The sequence below is a fragment of the Cavia porcellus genome, unplaced genomic scaffold (genome assembly GCF_034190915.1).
Source record: "Cavia porcellus strain 051 isolate PalLab524CR breed Dunkin Hartley unplaced genomic scaffold, mCavPor4.1 scaffold_11, whole genome shotgun sequence".
Lineage (NCBI taxonomy): Eukaryota > Metazoa > Chordata > Mammalia > Rodentia > Caviidae > Cavia > Cavia porcellus.
The window spans coordinates 45,879,609-45,902,406 of record NW_026947494.1 but is presented as its reverse complement, the minus strand read 5'-3'; the positions used below and the strand labels follow the sequence as shown (position 1 = coordinate 45,902,406).

Below are 22,798 nucleotides of genomic sequence, written 5' to 3'. Positions count from 1 at the left end.
ATGCATCCTTTACTGCCAGCCATGCATGGCTTAAGAGAGTCAAGGTTAGAGCTAGTCTTCGTACTAGCTGGTGGGGAAATGGTGAGACTATGATTGCATACAGCATGACTAACTGCCCAAGAACTTCCAGCAACACTTAGAGAAATTATTGATGAAGGTGCTTATTTACTGCAACAGGATTTTAATGTCGATGAGATAGGACTGTACTGGAAGAAGATGCCACAATAAAGTTACACCAGGAAAGACTAAAAGTGATGCAGGCTTCAAAGTTTCTGGTGATGTGAAACTGAAGCCTCTCTAGGTTTTACCATGCAGGAGACACAAAAGCACTGACAAGCACAGCCAAGATCTTTCTATGAAGACGATGTGATATGGTCTGGAGAGTCCAGGAAGGTCAGAACTCTCTCCAGGAGCTAAGACAAAGGTATCTGGATCACCGTTAGTGCTTATTGGGTTTCCACAGATTGGGTGGGTGGGGGTTGCAGGAAGAGGAGGCGCATCTGAGGCAAAAGCCTACAAAAATGAGTAGTATCTTCAAAAGCAGGCTGCAAATTTTGCTGTTTAGGAGAACTGTTTGGTCTCTAAGGTTGACAGTTTTATTGCCCTTAAATTCCTGGAGTGAGAGTCAGTGGCCTGCAGCTGCAGCTTATCTCGTGAACAGAGACTGAATGTGAACTGTTTTCATTCTGCCAGAGTTTCCTGTGTTCAGCGGCTTAACCCTGCACAGCGTGGACCGCGACATTCCTCCTTCCTCCTGTGAGTAACTCTCTTGTCAGTTCACGCCATGCAATCTCCTTTACGCCAATTGTACTACACTGTATCACCATTTTAAGGTAACTAAAATTAAAAACAGTTTATGGTATTTTTGTGTGTAGCTGATTTTTTATGCTTTATTGTATATCTGCACCAAAAGTATGTAAGACTTTATCACATTTACAAACAAATCAGGCTTACAATTGTTCTCCTGGAATGGAACTTGTTTGTAAATTGGGGACTTACTGTATATGGATTCCTGATTCAATTTTCCCTTCACAATATCTCAAAAATGCCTGTAGCCTTTCTAGGTCTTTCAATGGTAATAAATAGTGATCCAGAGGGTATTCCCTGGGCCTTGGAAGGTGCAAGTGAAGATCCTGAAATGTGAGTTGCACTAGCTGTCTACTAAACTGACTTCTAATACAAAGAAACTGAGTAACTTCATGAGGGTCTCTCTCCTCCGTGTCACCTGGCTTGTGGGCCCATGGTAACAGAGGGAAGCCAGGCACTCTGAACGGCCAGCCGGGGTCATGTGCTAGCTGTGAGGTGGAGATAAGGGCTCTGATCAGTCGTTTTTCTACAGTTCTATGGAGTGAGTAGCGGCAAAGTGTTTTGAAGGAAGATGGGAGGGTACTGTAACCAGAAGAAACTGGTTTAGGGTATCAGAGAGACCAAAAGTATTATTTCTAGAAAGGCTCCACCCTAGCTTTACCCAAATGTTCCCTTTTCTTTACTCTCTCGGTGGATGATGTCTACTTTCCAAGATGTCCTCTTGCAGATCTAGCTCCAGCTTCTTGCTGAGTTAATCAGCTTCATCTCATGTAGATAAAATTCACCTTAAAAAGGGGAAAGGTTTTTCTGGTTTACAGTTTTAAAGGTTTTATTTTGTATTTTATTTTTTGAATTTTATTTAAAGAAAGAAAGAAAAGAAAACATTTAAAAAACAAAATAGAAAAAAAAGTAAATACAGAATTCAAAAAAATTAACATTATAAAATCACTAGTTGATACATTACGTATTGGCATCCTAACAATAGTTGTCAAAGTTACAAAATCGAAGCATAACAAGTGGCTAGGCACTCAAACATTGACAGTGCAATCTCTTCTGTTTAATGATCTAATAGAAATTTAGTAATATGGTCATCTATCTTACACACTATACATGTCATTATATCCTTTAGAATACTTTCCTTCCCTTTCACATTTACAATATCTTATACTTTTTGGATCTTATTATTCTGTCAGTTTTTTTTATACTAGAGAGACAATGTGATGCTTGCTATTTGTGAGTCTTATTTCCCTAATGAGCATATTCTCAAGTTGCTTCCATTTACCTATAAAGGCCACAAGATCATCCTTTTTAAAGCTGAATAGTATTCCATTATATTAAAAATATCACATTTTTTTCATTCACTCTGCAGTTGAAGGGCATTTTGATTGTTTCCAAGATTTAGCCATCACAAATTGTGCTGCTATGAACATGGGTACACATATATCACTGTGACGTGACCTTTTCAATTTTTCTGGGAAAATACCCAGGAGGGGAATAGCTGGATTGAATGGAACTTCCACTCCTAGTTTTTTAAGAAATTTCCATAATGATTTCCACAGTGGTTGCACCAGTGTGCACTCATACCAACAGTGGAGAAGTGTTCCTTTTTCCCTACATCCTCGCCAACATTTGTTATCAGTTGTTTTCTTGATGGCAGCTATTCTCTCCAGGGTGAGATGAAATCTCGATGCTGTTTTAATTTGCATTTCTCCAGTGACCAGTAATGGTGGAAATTTTTTCAGATGTTTGTCATTTTGTATATCTTCATCTGAGAACTGTGTGCTCATCTCTTAGAGGGGTCTTTGAATTTGGGGGCTTGATATTTTTCAGTTCTTTAAATGTTCTGGATGTAAGTCCTTTGTCTGAGGAATTGTTGGCTAAAATTCTTTCCCATTCTGTGGGTTTTCTTTTCACTTTATTGGTGATTTCTTTTGAAGTGCAAAAACTTTTTAGTAAGGGGCTGGGGATTTAGCTTAGCGGCATAAGTACCTGCCTTGCAAGCAGGCAGTTGTGAGTTTGATCCCCTGTACCGATAAAAATGAAAAAAAGACAAAAAAATTTTTTAAAAAACTTTTTAGTAATGTGAGATCCCAGTTGTTGATTTTTTGAAGTATTTCCCATGCAGTTTGCATTTTATTCATGAATTCTCTGCCTACCCCTACATCTCCAAGATTTTTACCTATCTTGTCCTCCAGTAGATTTAACGTTTCTGTTTTAATATTTAGATTCTTGATCCATTTTGACTTTAGTTTAGTGTATGGTGATAGGCATGGGTCTATTTTTAGTCTTTGGCATATGGAGAGCCAATTTTTCGAACACCGTTGATTAAAGATGCTATCTTTTTTCCAGTGAACTTATTTAGCCCATTTGTCAAATATAAGGTGGCTGAGTGTCTTTGTAGTTGTGTTTGCACCTTCTAATATGTTCCATTGATCCTCAGGTCTATTTCTTTGCCTGTACCATGCTGATTTTATCACTGTGGCTTTGTTGTATAGTTTCAAGTCAGGAATTGAGATGCCTCCTGTCTTGCCTTTGTTGCCCAGTATTGCCTTTTCTGTTCTAGGTTTCTCCTGTTTCCAGATGAATTTTAGGAATATTTTCTCTAGATCTGTAAGGTATGTTAGGGGTATTTTGATGGGGATTGCATTGAATCTGTATAACAGTTTTTTGAGTATGGCCATTTGCACAATGTTGGTTCTTCCTAACCAAGAGAAAGGAATATCCTTCCATTTTCTAATATCCTCTTAAATCTCCTTTTTTAGAATAGTATAATTTTCAGCATATACGTCTTTTACATTCTTGGTTAGGTTGATTCCTAGGTATTTCATTTTTTTAGATGCTATTGTGAAAGTCAATATTTCCATAATTTCTCTCTCATGGAGCTTTTTGTCTGTGTACAAGAATGCTATTGATTTTTGAGTGTTGACTTTGTATCCAGCTATGCTGCTGAATTTGTTTACTATCTCTAGTAGTCTTTTAATGGAGTTTTTGGGGTCTTATATGTAAAGTATCATGTCATCTGAAAATAATGATAATTTTACTTCTTCATTTTCTATTTTTATTCCTTTTATTTCTCCCTCTTGTCTGATTACTCTGGCTAATATTTCCAGAACTATATTGAATAGGAATGGCGATAGTGAACATCCTCGTCTTGTTCCTGATTTTAGAGCGAAGGCTTTCAGTTTTTGTCCATTTAGTATAATGTTGGCTGTTGGTTTGCCATAGATGGCCTTTATGAGACTTTGTACATACCATCTATTCCAAGTTTCTGTAGGGGTTTTATCATGAAAAAGTGTTGGGCTTTATTAAAAGCTTTTTCTGCATCTTTTGAGATGATCATGTGATTTTTATTTTTGGCTCAGTTGATGTGGTGTGTTACATTTATTGATTTGCGTATGTTGAACCACCCCTGCATTCCGGGAATTAATGCCACTTGGTTGTGGTATTAATCTTCTTCATGATTTAATGCATTCTATTTGCCAATATTTTATTGAGAATGTTTGCATCAATATTCATTAGTGAGATTGGTCAATAGTTTCCCTTTTTGGTTCAGTCTTTCTCTGGTTTTGGTATCCGAGTGATACTTGCCTCCAAGAATGATTTAAGGAGGACTGCTTCTCTTTCAGTTTCATTGAAGAGTTTTAAGGAGTGTTGGTGTTAATTCTTCTCTAAATTTCTTATAGAATTCAACCATGAATCCATCAGGACCTGGGCTTTTCTTTGTTGGTAAGTTTTTAATCACATTTCCAATTTCAGTAGTTGATACTGGGTTATTCAAAATTGCTATATCTTCTTGATTGAGCTTTGATAATTCATATGTTCCTAGAATCTGTCCATTTCCTCTGTGTTTTCACCCTATGTGAGTAGAGATTTTCAAAGCAAGTGTTCATGATCTTTTGAATTTCTGTGAGATATGTAGTAATTTTCCGCTTTTCAGTCCTTATTGCATAGATTTGAGTTTTTTCTTTCTTTTTCTTGATAAAGTTGGCCAAGGATTTGTTTATTCTCTCAAAAAAACAGCTCTTTGACTCATTAATTCTTTGTATTTTTTTTAGTTTCAATTTCATCAATTTCTGTTCTAATCTTTACAATTTCTTCTCTTCTATGAGCTTTGGGTTTGACTTGCTCTCCTTTTTCTAGAAGCTTGAGATGTAGCATTAGGTTACTTATTTGTGTTTATTCCATTTTCTTGATGTGACTATTCATTGCTATATATTTTCCTCTTAGGACTGCTTTCACTGTGTCCCATAGGTTACAGTATGTTTTATCTGCATTTTCATTGTATTTTAGCTATTGTTTTATTTCTTTTTTTAATTTCATCAGTAACCCACTGGTTATTCAGAAGGTTATTATTTAATCTCCATGTATTTATGCAAGTTTTGCAGTTTTTTGCCATTGATTTCCAAATTTAGTGTGCTATGATCAGATATTATGCATAGGATAATTCTGCTTCCTTTGCATTCAGTTAAGAATGCTTTATAGGTTAATGTATGGTCTATTTTGGAGAATGTCCCATGTGCACTGAGAAGAATGTATATTCTGATGTGGTTGGGTGGAACACTCTATAAACATCCACTAAGTCCATTAGTCCACAGGTAGGATTCAATTCTGTTATTTCTTTGCTGACTTTTTGTCTACTTGATCTATCTCTTTGTGACAGTGGGATGTTGAGATCTCCTATTGCAATTGTGTTTTGTGTATTTGGTTTTTTATGTCCATTAGTATTTGTCTTATATAGTTGGGTGCTCCTGTATTTGGTGCATATATATTTATAATTGTTAACTCTTCCTCTTGTAGTTTTCCACTTACAAGTATGTAGTAACCTCCTTTATCTCTTTTAATCCTTTTAGGTTTGAAGTTCACTTTGTCTGCAAACAGAATAGCTACCCCTGCTTTTTTTCTAGGTTCCTGTTACATAGAAGACTGTTTTGACTTTTAATCTATGAGTTCTTTTTGGGTCAAATGTGTTTCTTGTACACAGCATATTGTGGGGTTCTGTTCCTTGATCCATTCTGTCAACCTATTTCTTTCGATAGGTGAATTGAGCTCATTTACATTTATGGATATCACTGATATGTACTGGCTTGACTTGTGGCATGTTGGTTCCCTGCTTTTCTCCCTTGTTTAATTTCTTGTCCAGCCTGGTGGTTTCTTTCTGTTGTTGTTCTGGAGACTGTGGTTATTTTGTCACAATCTAGCATGGCTTTCAGTACTGTTTCTAGGATTGATTTGGTGGACATGAATTCCTTTAGTTGTTCTTTGTCATGAAAGTATCTTCTTTCTCCACTAAATTTGAAACACAGTTTTTCTGGGTACATTAGTCTGGGTTGAAACTTGTTTTCTTTTAGGGCTTGAAATACTTCACTCCCAGCTCATCTTAACTTTAAGATTTGTGCTGAAAAATCTGCCATAATTCTCATAGACTTTCCTTGATAGTTGAGCTGTGTCTTTTCTCTAACAGCTTTTAATATTCTGTTTATATGCTGTATGTCTTGGATCTTAATTAGTATACGTCTGGGTGTAGATTTATTGGTTGGTTGTGACTTTTTGGCATTCTGTATGCCTCACTTATCTGCATATCAGATTTTTTCCTCATGTTTGGGAAAGTTTCTGCTATTACTTCTTTGAATAGTTTAGTTATGTCATTTGCATTGACTCCTGCATCTCCACTGGTGCCTATCAATCTTATATTGTTTCTCTTGGCATCATCTTGAAGCTGCTGGATTGTAATTTCATGGTCTTTTTTGTTTTTATAAGTTCTACCCTTTCATGATTGCTATCTGCAATCCTGTCTTCAAGGTCTGAAATTCTATCCTCAGCTTCATTTAAATGGTTTTGCCTGCTTTCAATAGAGTTTTTTGTTTCATGGATATCTCTTTGAACTTGTTTCATGGATTTTACTTGTTTTCTGCATTGGTATTCAAAGTTTCAATTTCCTATGCTCCTGTATTTTTTTATCTATTTCTTCTCTACCTATGTTGAGCAACTTATTTACTATTGTTATATCTGATTTATGTAAGACATTATTTCTAATTTGATTTCCTCTATAGCTTCATGGATTTGTTTCTTTACTTCATTTGCTGTCTTTTCAGAGACTCCTGTATATGACTTTTAAAGTCCTCTATTTCAGTGTTGCCTGTACTTGCTCCGGTGGACTAGATGTTTGAGATTGCATTTTGCCTTTTCATTTTGTCATTTTCACTTTTGGGTAAATATTTGGTCTTTCAATCCCAACAGTCTCAACTGTCTGTAGTGTGAATTTTAGGGTTCTACTGTGTGGTTAGTGTTTGTCCCATTGCTGGGTGCTACAATGTAGAGGAGAGCCAGTCTCCTGAATTCCTCCTACAGGGCCTTTGGATGAGTCCTATATTCTTTCTGGGCTAACTAGCCTAGATGTATTGATGTAGATCAACTCTTAGTTCCTGCCTTTGCTATGTCTTAAGGTTGTTGCAGATCACCAGATCTCCCAGTCTATAGTATTTGTGTTAGCTGAGGCCCTACTGTATTACTGGGAGTCTCATAAGCTCTTTTAATTTTCTCCAAGTTGGTGGAGACCTTACTGGCGCACTCCTCAACCTGTCTGATGTTCTCTGTATGGAGGTGGGGATTACCCACTGTCTTGCCAGGCCTGTCAAGGTCTTATACTTCCACTCCTATTTACCCACTGCAGACCTCTATTTTAGGGGCCTACTCACCACAATGACTGAAGCCTGCTGAGGTCTTCTGTTTGGGTGAGGGGTTCCTGAGTCTCCCATCCAGCCAGCATAGTAATTCACTGTAGTCCAAGGTTCTGGGAGAAGGGATTCTGTCCAAAGATCAACTGCAGTACTACATCCAGGAGGTGGGTGGGTTCCCCAAGGGATGGGCCCACGGCGGCAGTCTGAGGTGGCTCAGTCATGCTGCAGATGTCCCAGGTGTTCCCACGGAGGAGCAGGCCCGGTGGTGGAAATCCAAGGAGGCTAGTTCATGCCAGGGTGTCCTAAGTGTTCACAGCCAAGGGGCAGGCCCAGCAGTGGCAGTCCTAGGGGACCCAGGCCTGCTGGGGCAGCCCAAGTGCTCCTGCAGAGGGGTGGGCCCAGTGGCAGCAGTCCCAGGCAGCTGGATCATGCTGGGACATCCCAGGAGTTAACAGCCAAGGGGCGGGCCCAGCAGCAGCAGTCCTAGGCCTTTATTTTATTTTTTGTACTGGAGATCAAACTCATGACATCACGTTTGACAGGGAGGCATTTACACTGCTGAGCTAAAACCCCAGCCCAGTTTTAAAGGTGTTAGCTGTGGTCACTTGGCTTTGGGCTTGTGATGAGGCAGAACATTGTGATGAGGAATGCATGGCACAGTGTAACTGCTCATTCATGACAGCCAGGAAGCAAAGAGAGATATTAAAAGGAAGGGTCCCAATATCCCCTTGGCTGGCAGTCCCATGACCTACCTTCCTTCCACTGGGTGCCACAGGCTGGAGAGCGGATCTTCAGCACATAGGACTTTGACAGGTATTCAAGTCCCAGCACACATCAGTCTCCTTCCCTGTGCCTTTTATCTTCCTCTTCTTTTTCTCAATTTTGTTTAATGCTTCTTTATCTTGAAAGAAACAAATTTCCTTGAACTTGACTTTTTCTTGTTGCTTTTGTTCTCTGTATGTCAACAATGAGTCTTTCAGAATTAGATCTCAGACCCTTTATAAGATTTTTCCTTCCTATAATTGCTAAGCTGGGGCTGCCCAAGTTCTGACAAAATATACATCTATATTTCACAGCCACAACCTATCCCTCTATTCCTGACGTGGTGGCATACTGTCCTTTCTTGCTCAGAGATTTGTTTAGACTTACTTTAACCCCAGAATTTGTAATATACCTCTGATGTCTCCAGTTTTTCTTGCAAGGCATTTGAGAATTATAATAAAAATAGTTAAAAGTTAAGAGCTTCAGATTTTAAATTGCTTATTATGTATTAACCACGATGCCAAACATTCTTTATAGTCTTATTTAAATGTGTCACTTAGCAATTCCTTATCATGCTGTGCTGTTTGCTTATGTCTATCTTTCCCAGTAGACATAGGTCAGGGGCTAGATGATCTCCATTCTTACCTCCCTCCACTTGATACTGTGCATGAACACAGAAGAGACTCATGCTTTGCCTGTGTATTAAGAGATTCTACTATTCTAAACAGTCACTACAGAATATAAGGCTATCTGTATAGGCCTCAACATTGATCTGACTGATGAAGCTGCTAATCCTCAGCCTGACCCAGAACAAAGCTATTTTTCTAGAAAGGTTGGCAAATGTTTTGTAAAGGGTCAAGTAGTAACTATTGGATCTGTGAGCTCTTTCATCTCAGCTGCAGCTGATCAATTCTACCTTTGTAGCAGGAAGGCAGCCATAGACAATATGGACACAAGTGGGTATGGATATGTTCTAATAAAACCTTACTTTCATGAACTTCTTCACAGAAGTCAGAGTGAAGAGCCAAAGATAATATGCATCCTGGTCTTTGTCTCCAAATGGGCTGCATAAGCTTAAAGATTTCCAGAGAACACTTTTAAAAATATATTTATACCTGCCACATATGCTATCAATGAGTTACTTTTTCCTGTCAAACTTAAATTCATTATTTTTAACTAAAATTTGATTCTTATTTTATTCAGTGAGAGGAAATGACTGTCTTGGGAGCTTGGTTATTGCTGTATTAAATAAATTAGTACTCTCATTTGCAGGAAAAATACTCTAAGACCCCCAGTGGATACCTGAAACTGCAGATAACACCAAAATATGTATATGTAATATGCAATATATAATACATAATATGTAATTTTCTATATATATGTAACTATGATAAAGTCTAATATGAATTAAACACAGTAAGAGTCTAACATAAATTAGACACAATAACAACATAAAACAATTATAACCATATAATGAGACTGGCATGATAATCCATGCCTGTAATTACAGTACTAGGGAGGTTGAGGCAAGAGATTCACTGGGATTTTGAGGACAGCCTGGGCTGCATAGCAAGCTAAAATCCAGCCTGGACAACAAAGTGAGACCTTGTCTCAAAACAAAACAAAAAATAACAACAAAGAAAACAAAAAAGCAACAACCAAGAAAACCAATATAGTACAGGTTATGTGACTGTGATCTCTCTGTGTCTCAGAATATATTCTTCTTATGACGATGTTAGATGATACAGTGCCTACATAACAAGATGAAGGGGAGTAAATAGTGTAGACACTGTGACACAGCGTAAGGCTGCTCACATTACTTGAGCAAAATACTGCAATGCCTCTATAGTTAATCCAGAGGCTAAGATGGCTGCTTAATGACTAATGAGCAGAGAGCTCCTAAAGTTTGGATGTGCAGGACAAAGAAGTGATGCATGATCTGGGCAAGATGGAGCAAGCATGTGCAAGATTTCATTTATGGTACTTGGATGAGTGTGTAATTTAAAACTCACAAATTGTTTATTTCTGGAATTTTCCATGTTTCAAACTACAGTTGCACTTATATACATTTGGAAAAGCAAAACTATGATGAACGGGAACTACGATCATGAATTCTGTGCTTTCAGGTGGTTCTGGGACTTTGCACAGTTTTCTAATGTGTCTGTTACCTTTAAAATGACCTTCAGAAGGAACAACAATGCTAAAAGTATATGACTGAGGGAATTTGGTGAATTAAATATTTTGGGTTTAAATGCTAAACTAAAAAAGGACTAAAATTGTCTTCAGATCCACTTGGATCAAATTAGGATACAACAACATGGAGAAGGAAGCTGTTCCTGAATGTCCCTCAGCTTGTTCTCAGGCAGGCTTCCTGTCATGAGCGTTAAAGGCTGCTCCATGCTCATGCCCTTGTGAGTAAAGCTCATAGAAAAATATACACTGGAACCTCCAAACAGGCACATTAGACATCAGCAGACATGCAAGCCTGTCACTGCATGTGATTACTTAGCCTGGATCATAGGAACGAAGCTGAATTTCCATATTTCCCACAGGAACTATGTAGATGACAATGGGAAGTAATGCTCCACTGTGCCATGTTAGTTTCTTATTGCTACTGTGACACTTTGTTATAAATTGAGTAGTTTAAAACAACACAGGTTAATCTGATAGCTCTAGAAATCACAGATGTGGAACAAGTGGCACTGGGTGAAAAGTCCAGGTCAGAAGGGCTGCAGTCCTCTCAAAGGCTCAGAGAAAAGATGCATCCCTACCTCTTCCAGCTTCTAGAAGCCAGTGCCCCTCATGGCTTTCTACCTTCAAAGCCAGCAGTTGCATCCCTCTAGCCTTTGGTTCTGACCTCCCGACTCCTTCCTTTCTAGCTCCTACTTTCTCTTTTACTTCGTAGCATCCTTGTGATCACACTGGGTCCATCTGTGTGTGAAATCATGAGATGTTCTACCTAAGATAGAATCCTGTTGATCAGAGAGAGCACCTTCTGAGGTGGAGCATGGAGTCCATCTGATAGGCTACATTTACCCTAAACCAGGCCGGTAAAAGCATGAACCTTTCCTCTTGCTGACCCTAGGAGCTGCCAGAAGCTTCCAGAAGCTGTAACTACAAGTGGCCCAATTGGTCCTAGAGATAGTTACTGGCCAATCACACTTGGACTTATGCACTTTACCTCTGACTATAAGTTTTTCCATTCTTCCTCCTCCTCCTCCCACCTCTTCCTGTATGTGTGTGTGTGTGTACTTGGGAGTGCATGTGTGTGTTTGCAGTACTGGAGATTGAACTCAGGGGCTTCACGCTGAGCTACGTCCCTAGCCTTTTCTTAATTTCTTATTTGTGACAGGGTCCCTTTTAAAATTTCTTATTTTGAGACAGGGTCTTACTAAGTTCATAACTTGTCCAGCACAGGCTTGCATTTGTGATCCTCCTGCTCAAAGTGCTGGAATCCCACCACCCTTGGCTGGTTTTACTTTTTTATGTTTTTTTGGTTTTACTTTTTTAAGCTACACTGAGTGTTTCAATTTTTGAACACCTCTTTCACTTGATTTTGGCCAAAAGGCCAGGAAACAAGTAGAACACTTTTCTTTTTAATTAGGTGGAGGAGAAAATACATGCCAGGCAGGGTAATTTGGGTTCTAGTTTTAGTTAATTCATTTAGGTGGCTGCATATTTTGGGTAAATCATCATTTGTTAAAGCTGAGCTTCCTGTCTGTAAAATGGTAGTTCCCTTAGATTTAAACTCCCTTCTTAGATCTTGCTTAGATTCTCTTTCAGGACTTACGTTTGATGATAGATGGATAACATCTAAAGCTGTTCCCACCTTGGTGGGAAGGTAAGTCTTTTGGGAATACAGGATTCTTACCTAATAAACTATTCATACTATAGATTATTATAAAATTATTTTAAAAATGAAATGTATTTATATATTACCTGAAGAGATACCTCTGAAACATTAAGTGAAAAGAAAATTATACAATATTATGTAAGGTCTGATCCTACTGTGGAAAACTTTGCAAAGGAAAAGAAGTAAGTATCAGTGCATGTATTTTTGTATGTCTTTGTATGAGCACAGAGAGTCATAAAGGCCTCTCAAGAGTGATGACTTCTCGAGAGATGGCATTGGATAGGGGTAGAGATAATTATCTTTATATTAAGTTTGAATTACTTAAGTAATTAATAAATCATTTTTAATTTTATTTTAAAAAGAAAAAAACAAAACAAAGCATCCAAAACTAAACAGAACAAAGTAGAGCAGAATAAAACAATGCAAATAATACAAGATTTCAGAAAAAGACAGCAGGAAATCAATAGTGGCTACCATAATGTCTCTTATTTTCTTCAAAATAGTTGTCCACACTTTCATGCACAATAAGTTAATACACATCAAAATAGTATAAAAGCAATCAAAACACAAGAACAAGAACCTTAAGGGCTTTTAAGACCAGACACTAGGAAATCAATGGCTACCATAAGGTCTCTTGTTTGCTTCAAAATACCTGTTCATATCTTCATACATATTAGAATCAAATAATTGAAAACAGACTAAAACCAATCAAAGCCAAGAATAAAAGCATGATTGACTTTTGAATCAAAATGATAGGAAATCATCAGTGGTTACCATGGTGTCTCACTTTCTTCAGTATAGTTGTTCATACTATCATACACACTAAAATCAATTCTTGTAAACTCTTTAGGTGAAGTTCTGGGCATATATAAGCATATGCAAGTACATCTATCCTTTCTGTATTGGAGGAAAAAACAAAATAACAAGTAAATAGCTCTATCTAAGAGCCCAAAACAATAACAATGTAGGCAAACATTCAAAACAAAGTGGTTGGAACGTAACAATTTTTGCTGTTTTGCATAGTTATCTTCATAAGTCTTATTTGAATTACCAGGTGCAGTCATGCAAAATTGATCTAATCTTACAAATGTTATCTGTTTGTTCCAAGAACTAATAGAATTAGTAGTACAATCATCTTAATAATCTTAAGTGTATATATAAATTTATATCTTATTTTGTTTCTCTTCTTTCTTTTCTCTTTTTCCCTGAGTTATTTTTTCCTCTTTGAGTGCAATATTTACAATATATATTGAATATTTTGTATCTTATTTACTCTTTTAGTTTCTTACACTAGGGAGACAATATGGTATTTACACATGTGAGTTTGATTTATTTCACTTACAAGTACAGTCTCAAGTCGCATCCATTTATTTATAAAAGCCTCAATGTGGACTTTCTTTATAGCTGAGCAGTATTCCATTGTATAAAAGTACCACATCTTTTTTACTCATTGCTCAGTTGATAGGCATTTGGGTTGTTTCCAAGATTTAGCTATCACAAATTGTGCTGCTATAAACATGGGTACACATATGTCACTGCAATATAATGTTTTCAGTTTTTCTGGGAATGTGCCCAGAAGTGGAGTAGCTGTGTCAAATGGGACTTCCAATGCCAGGCTTTTGAGGAAACTCCACACTGATTTACATGGGGGTTGCACCAGTCTACACTCCCACCAACAGCGCAGAAGTGTTCCTTTTCCCCACAGCGCCTTGAACATTTGTTATTGGTGGTTTTCTTGATCCTGGCCATTCTTTCTGGAGTGAGATGGAATCACAGTATGATTTTAATTTGCATTTCTCTAATGACCCATGATGTTGAACATTTCTTCATGTCTGTATTTGCCATTTGTATTTCTTCAGCTGAGAAGTGTGTATTCATCTCAGATGCCCATTTTTGGATTGGGTCTTTGAATTTCAGGGGTCTGAATTTTTTTAATTCTTTATATATTCTCAACAACAATCCTTTGTCTGAGGGACAATTGCCTAAGGCTTTTTCATAATTTGTGGGTTTTCTTGTTACTCCGTTGAAGATTTCTTTTGACATGCAAAAAAATTTTAATAAGATGATATCTCAGTTATTGATTCTGGGAAGTATTTCCCGTGCAGGTTGATTTTTGTTCATGAACTCTCTGCCTACCCGACGTCTTCAAGATTTCTACCTACTTTGTCTTTCAGCAGATTTAGTGTTTCTGTTTTAATATTTAGATCTTTGATGCATTTTGACTTTTTTAATGTACAGTGACAAGCATGGGTCTAGTTTTAGACTGGCATATGGAGAGCCAGTTTTTCCCACACCACTTATTAAAGAGGCTATCTTTCTTCCAATGAACATGTTTGGCCCCTTAGTCAAAGGTAAAGTGGCTGAATGTGTTTGTGTCTAATCTATTTCATTGAGCTTCAGGTCTGTTTTTATTCCAGTACCATGCATGCTGATTTTATCACAGCTTTGGAGTATCATTTCAAATCAGGCATTGTGATGCCTCGTGCCTTGCTCTTGTTGCCCAGAATTGCCTTTGCTATTCTAGGTCTCTTCTGGTTCCAGATGAATTTTAGGAATGATTTCTCTAGATCTGTTAGTTATACTGCTGGTATTTTGATTGGAATTGCATTAAATATGCATAACAATTTTGAGAGAATGATCATTTTCACAATGTTTGTTCTTCCTATCCATGAACAAGGAATATGTTTCCATTTTCTAAGGTCCTTTCAATTTCTTTTTTCAGAGTACTGTAATTTTCAATGAAAAGATTTTTACTTCCTTTGTTAGATTAATTTCTAAGTATTTCTTTTTTTGATGCTATTGTGAAGAGTGTGGCTTCTGTCATTTCTCTGTCAGTGAGTTTGTTGTTTGTTGTGTTGTAAAGGAATGCTATTGATATTTGAGTGTTGACTTTCTATCCAGCTACATTATTGAATTTGATTATTATACCTAGAAGTCTTTCAGAGGAGTTTTGGGGGCTTTCTACTTAGAATATCGTGTCATCTGCAAATAATAATAACTTTCTCCTTTCTTATCCTTATTTCTTTTACTTCTCTCTTTTGTCTAAATGCTCTGGCTAATATTTCCAGTACAATATTGAATAGGAGTGGTGATAATGGACATCCTTGTCTTATTCCTGATTTTAAAGTAAAAGCTTTTAGTTTTTGACCATTTAATATAATGCTGGCTATTGGTTTGTTATAGATGGCTTTTATCAGATTGAGGTAAAGATCATCTATTCCAATTTTCCATAGGGTTCTTATCATGAATGAGTGTTGGACCATATCAAAAGTTTTTTCTGCATCTATTGAAATGATTTTATCTTTTACTCTATTGATACACTGTATTACATTTATTAATTTGCATATGTTGAACCATCCCTGCATTCTTGGAATGAATCCCATTTGGACATGGTGTATAATCTTCATGATTTGCTGCATTTTGTTTGCCGTTATCTTATCGAGAATTTTTTGCATCTATGTTCATTAGAGAGATTGGCTTGTAGTTCTCTTTTTTGGTTGGGTCTTTCTCTGGTTTTAGTATTAGCGTGATACTTGTTTCCAGGAATGAGTTAGGGAGAATTAATTTGCTTTCAATTTCATTGAAGAGTTTGAAGAGTGCTGGCATTAAGTCTTCCTTGAATTTCTTGTAAAATTCTGTAGTGAGTCCATCAGGACCTGGGCTGTTCTTTGTTGATAAGGTTCCAATTACACTTTTAATTTCATTAATTGAAATTGGATTATTCAACAGTTTTACATCTTCTTGATTCAGCTTTGGTAACTCATATGTTTCTAGAAATCTGCCCTTTTCTTCTGTGTTATCAAACCTATGAGAGAAAAGGTTTCCGAAGTAGGTATTGATGAAGTTCTGTATTTCCACAGAGTAAGTAATGATTTTGCTCTTTTCATTCTTTATTGCATGAATTTGAGTTTTTTCTTTCATTTTTTAAATTAGATTAGCTAAGGGCTTATCAATTTTATTCATTCCTTCAAAGAACCAACTCTTTGATTCACTAATTCTTTGTATTGTTTTCTTAGTCTCTACTGCATTGATTTCTGCTCTGATCTTTATCATTTCCTCCCTTCTTTTGACTTTGGGCTTGACTTGCTCTTCTTTTTCTGGATGTTTGAAGTGTAGCATCAAGTTGTTTGTGTTCATTCTGTTATCCTGATGTGGGATTTCACCATACTAAGTTTCCCTCTGAAGACTGCTTTCACTGCATTCCACAGGTTCCAGTAAGTTGTATTTGTATTTTCATTTGCTTGCAGACAATGTTTAATTTCTTTATTAATTTCCTCTGTTATCCATTGATTGTTCAGGAGTGCATTATTTAATTTCCATGTGTTTATGGAGTTTTTGCAGTTTCTTTTGTATTAATTTCCAGTTTTATAGCACTATGATCAGATAATATGCATGGGATAATTTCAATTCTTTTGCATTTACTTAAGTATGTTTTATGGGCTAGTATATGGTCTATTTTAGAGAATGTCACATGTACAGCTGAGAAGAATGTATATTCTGATGTTGTTGGATGGAACACTGTGTACATGGCTACTAAGTCTATTTGTTGACAAGCTTGATCAATTCTGTTCTTTCCTGATTTTCTGTCTAGTTGATCTGTCTCTTTGTGCCTAAGAGATGTTGAAGTCTCCCCTTTGTGTTATTGCTTATTTGATTTTTCATTTCTATTAATATTTGTTTTATATAGCTGGGTGCTCCCATATTGGGTGCATATTTATTTAAGATTGTTATCTCTTCCTCTTGAAGTTTTCCCCTAACAAGTATGTAGTGACCTCATTTATCTCTTGATCATTATTGGTTTGAAGTTCACATTGTCTGCAAACAGAATGGCACCCTTGCTTTTTTCTGGGATCCTGTTTCATAAAATATTGCTTTCCATCTTTCGACTTTCAGTCTATGAATTTCCTTTTGAATAAAATGGGTTTCTTGTATACAACGTATGGTTGGATGTTGTTTCTTGATCCATTCTACCAATCTGTTTCTTTTAGTGGGTTGAGGCCTATTTATATTAATGGTTATAACTGATATTCATTGGCTCATTTTTGTCAGTTATCTTTCTGCTGTTGGTTGTTTACCTTTTGCCTTTGTTTAATTGGTTCCCTTGCCCAGCATTTTTTTTTCGTTAGTGTTCTTGGAGTCATAGTTATTTTTATGTCTATCTAGAATATTTTTCAGTATTCTTTGCAAGGTTGACTGGTGGTCATAATGTTGTTCAGCTGTTCTTTGTCATGGAAGTCTTATTTTTCCATTAGTTTTGAAGGACAGTTTTTCAGGGTACATCCATCTGGGTTGGAAGTCATTTTCCTTTAGGATTTGAAATACTTCACGCTCTTCTTGACTTGATCGTTTGTGTTGAGAAGTCTACTGTGATGTTGATGGGCTTTCTTTTATAAGTAATCTGCCTCTTCAAATAGTTTTTGTTTGTTTGGTTGGTTGGGTTTTTGTTTTTTGTTTTTTGCATTTGGTTTTTTTTTTTTTTTTTTTTTTTTTTTGGTATTGGGGATCGAACTCATGACCACATGCTGACAAGGCAGGTGCTTATGCTGTTTAGCTAAGTCTCTGGCCCTTTAAATAGCTTTTGATATTCTGTTCTTATGTTGAATTTTTGGGATGTTGATTATTATACGTCTGGGTATAGATTTATTTTGGTTATGGCTAATTGGAGTTCTGGATTCTTCACTTATCTATCAGTTTCCATTGTCATGTTTGGGAAATTTTCAGCTATTACATTTTTTTTTTTTTTTTGTACTAAGGATGAAACTCATGACTTCTCACTTGCCAAACAGGCGCTTATGCTGCCCCAGCTCAGCTATTACTTCTGTAGTCTTTTGATAACATTTGTGTTGCCACCTTTTTATTTACACCTATCAATCTTATATTGTTTTTCTTTGCATCATCTTGTAACTGATGAATTGTTATTTCCTGATTCCTTGTTATTTTTAAAAGATCTTTCCTTTCCTATTCATTAACTGCAATCTTGTATTCAAGATCTGAAAGTTTGTCTTCACTTTTACTGAGATGGTTTTGCCAGCTTTTGATGAAATCTTTGATTTCCTGGATATCTCTTTGAATCTGTTTTACACATTCTGTTTCTTCCTTATGTTGTTCACTTATTTCCATCTTTTTGTAGTGCTCCCCAATTGTTTTTAACTGCATCTTCTTTAGCTGTGTTCAGCATTTCTTTTATTACATTTATCATTTCTTCTTTTACCTGAAATATTATTTCAGATCTAAGTTCCTTTACAGCTTCATGGAGTCATTTCTTTACTTCAGTTGCTATCATTTCATATGTTTCAGATGCATGGCCTATATTTTCTTCTATATCCATGTCTCTTAGGCCTATTTGGCATGGGTTGTAGGTTCGAGATTGTATTTTGCTCTTTTGTTTTGTCATCTTCCTGTACTCCTCTGGAAAAGCCAAATGCAAGGTCTCAGTTGCTTGCTGGGTTGAGAATATCTGTCCATACTGCAGGAAGTTTCTCCAGTTGAGTGGAGGTCATTAGTTAGGCCTTACCAGGTCCTAGTGGCACTCAAAGCCTCCTCAAATGTGGGGAGTAGGTGGGCAGGCCTTGAGCACACCCCACATGATACTCTGAAGTGCCCTTGCTGATTGGGGATGCTGGGCAGAGCCCTACCAGATTCTGAGTAAGTTGCCAAGGTTGCACGGCTGGATGGGGTTCACTGTGCAGGACTTTGTAGAGCGCCACTGAACACAAGTGGCTCCTGAGCCATGCAGGGTAGCTGGGTAGGGCCTAACCAGGCCCCGAGGGACCTACCAGAAGGTCCCTGACTGACTGTAGATGCTTGGGAGAGCCTTACCAAGTTCTGAGCGAGGTACTGAGATTGCACAGCTGGATGGGGCTCACTGCAGGCCTTCAGCTTGCACTCTATGACTCCTTTTATTTGAGAAATTTAATGTATAAATAATGTAAAGAGCAAAATAAAGATGCAAGAAACAGGAAGATAGATCTAGAGATGAAAGGAGAAGAGAGGGAGGGGAGGGAAGAGGAAACAAAGGAATTAAGATATGTTATATGATGGAGACCACTACAAATCAGCTCTGAATAGGATTTAAAAATGACCAATTGGCTTTCTATGTTTACTTGTGGGTCTGTACCAGGCCCATCCCCTTGTCTGGAGATGAGCCTTGGATTCATAGTAAGTGGACCTCTATGAATCACTGGTCGTCACTGAAACACATAGTGATCTGTGATGCCATGATGCCTCAAAGGACAAGGTAAGGTCACAGCTAAGGACCCTAGCTCCAACCCTAATTAACTAAAGACTGTAGCTATAGGCTCCATAGTCCTGCAATAAATCCATAGTCCTGCAACCTAGAGATAAGACAGCTCTCTTGATTGGAATAATTTACTACTTGGAAAAGTCTTTGGACTGACTTCCAAAGTCCTGCTCAGTTTCCTGCACTTTCCACTCTAACCCCTTCCTTTGTTTGAAAGTCAAATAAGGGGCTGGGGATTTAGCTCAGCGGCATAAGCACCTGCCTTGCAAGCAGGCAATCGTGAGTTTGATCCCTGGTACCGATAAGAAGGAAAAAGACAAAAAAAAAAAAAAAAAAAAAAAAAGGAAGTCAAATAAAACAAGCCATCCACAGAAATTTGTCTCAGGGAATTTTAAATTCTGCTATGAAACTTTGATACTCCTGGAATCCTAAAATTATGTCACTTGTCTCTTTTATTTAAAGCTTCACAGTCCACTCATTTGGGAGGCTGCAGCCTGATCAGTCCATGATAGTTATGGACCTGTACCAACTACCCATGATGAATGTAATCACCTTGTACTACAAACAAATACTATGAAGAAAAAGAAAAAACTGCTTTAGTTGCTTTTCATTTCTTGTATTGCAACATTCTTAATTGTTTTCCTATTTCTTAGTCTCCCTTTTCTTCACAATGTTTGCAAAGGATGTTCCATGTTCATGTTCACATCACTGTCCTGGATAACATCATTTGGTACTTCTTCATTATCTCCATAAAAATACTCAGACATTTAGGTTGTCAAGATCTCTGCTTGCCATGCTTTCTTTTCACTATTCTTCCACAAATAATCCTTCAATATGATTCACACAACAGGCCCTCTTCTTTAAACATTTTTCTACCCAACTAACACTGTTTCCCAAAACAAAAATCAGATGCATGTCTGCAGAAAATGTTCTGATGGCCTCTATGCATGAAGTAAAACTCATACTGTTGTGTTTATTTCCTTATTCTCTCACTAGATGAAAAGGTTTATGAAAGATGGGCCTCCAAAGTGGCTACTATGTAGTAAATTCTCCATAAAGTTTTGTTAAACAAATGAATGAAAAATGCTTTTAAAAGTTGCTATATTATAAATGCATGTGGATGTGGTGAGAACCTCTACTGAAGACTTTCCTAATCACAGCATTTAACCTTCTCTTTCAATCACTTAATAAACCTCCAAAAAATTTCTTCAGGCTCTTCCATTGCCTTAAATTAGACATCCCTGAAACAAGTGTCTTACTTTTTGTTCTTTATATCTTTTGGTATCCATGAGGAATGTGTTCCAGGACCACTAAAGTACCAAAATTCAGTGACGTTCAGAATACTTATATAAAGCTGTGGTATTTTCATGTAACCAATGCACAACTTACTGTATACTTTAAATTATCTCTAGATTGTTTATAGTGCCTGAAAAAATGTAAATACCATATAAGTAGCTACTGTGTTATTTAAAAAATAAAAAGGAAAAACATTTGTACCTATCCCACACAAATAATTTTTTCCAAATATTTTCAATTCACATTGGTTGAATTCCTGGATATGGCATCTGCAGACTGTAAAATGATCTGAAAGTCTTTGAACAGTTTGGGAAACAAAGAGAAAATCAATATATCTACATTATATCATCAGATATACATATCCACAGTAACAATAAGAACAACCACTCACATTTTCCATTTATCTAAGAGTTCCCTGTGAACATAATCACCCTCACTCTTCAGTTAGAAGTAAATGAACCTACATATTCAAAATATATTTTTAAAAATCTATTTTAGAAAAGGCATAAGAAAAATGTTAATTGAAAATACAAAACTATAATTTAATTATAAAATGAAATTAATATCCACTCTCAAAAGAAATGTAGATCCATGAGAATTAAAATAATAAAGTCTAGAATCAAAGGCTAGAGATATAAACCCTGTCAGACACATGGCCCATCTTATTAGAAAACTAATTGCAATAATGAAAACTACTAAGCTTTATGTTGGCAATTGGAGAGTAAGAAATGAGAGAATGGTAGACTGGTCAACTCGAGAAAGCTAGTAAGAATCTACTTCACAATGAACACCATCATTTCAATGTGCGTTAAAATGAAATAGGAAGTGGGATGAAATTGATTCAAATAATTTATTTGGCATGATCAAGATAATTAGGAGTGATATCAAAGTCTTACTAATAGAGAAGTGGTAACTTAAATTCAAATACAGCTCAAAATTAAAAATAATTAATGCAATACTTTTTTCTAAATTGCTTTACAACATTATACCACCTGAGGGCACCAAAGCCTTAAAAGTCTTTTCCTATTTTCTGCTCAAATTTTTTCAATGAACGTTTTTGAACATTATTATACATTTTATAGACAAGGAGCTATACAAAGATAAATAAAACAGGATTACCGGTCTGTGTCAATGACCTTAAGTTTGAGGTCTTAGAGATGCAGAAGAGAATGTTATGTGGGTTTTCTCAGTTGTGTTTGTTTGCTTGGTGGCTTGTTTGTTTGTTTGCTGAGATAATGGGGATCAGATTCGACCACTAAGCTACACCCAAACCCAAATGTCATGTTTCAGACTAGTAGTGGTCTTAGGTCTAAGCATGTCGAATCTATCCTTGCAAGTGGTTCTCTAAGTATAGCCCAGACTCCTGGGAATCCCGCAATAAGCTGTCTACAGTGGAAAATCAGGGAAGCTATTAGCATAATTCAGCATAAACTCCAAGTCATGACAACCAGGAAAACCAATGATATAACTCTTACTTTAAAGCTTAGAAACTAGGATACCACCGAGAGAACTTTGGAGTTCTAATGTCCAAGGAAGCACAAAAGTGTACTAGCTCTGGAACAGAAATAATTAACTGTCTACCTTTTTTGTTATATCCAGGCCCTCAGCTGATTGGATGGTACCTGCTCACAATGGATGAGGATAGATGTTTTTCCTTCAGTCCACTGATTCAAATGCCAGTCTCTTCTGGACACGGCTAACAGAAGCATCCAGAAATAATGCTTTACCTCTCTCAATGTATCTTTTATACTGATCAAGTTGATACCTAAAATTAACCATGATAATAGCTTTCTCTATACTCTCATTTACTTATAGGTTTGCCCAATTTATCTGAAGTACAATTCCTCTCACTTCTATGAGTTAGAAAATATTTTGATGTCAGTTTTATGCCTTTTAACATCTTTAGATGTGGATGTGCAGCTAGGAATTGAAAAACGAGTGCTTAATATCAATAAGGGAAATATTAGTATTACTGACAGGTATTCTATTTAAAACAGTAAAAAATATTAATTTTATTAAATTTCAAACCTTGTGCATACCTCCTTTAACTTTCTATTATGAAATAAGAAATCCACCTAAGCCTAACTTTTGTATTGCTCAGATTTTGCTATTTTCAAAGGATGAGGTGAATAAATTATACCTGTGTATCTAAAGCAGCTTATA

At 36.6% G+C, this 22,798-nt stretch overlaps 1 long non-coding RNA gene across 1 annotated transcript; it reads left to right on the top strand.

The window, feature by feature from the left end:
* The first annotated feature begins 534 nt into the window (after window positions 1-534).
* Window positions 535-22,794, top strand: LOC134478098 (uncharacterized). Its single transcript, XR_010050491.1, has 3 exons — window positions 535-756; window positions 4,491-4,533; window positions 22,235-22,794. It is a non-coding gene; the product is annotated as an uncharacterized LOC134478098 (long non-coding RNA).
* The last annotated feature ends 4 nt before the right edge of the window (window positions 22,795-22,798 follow it).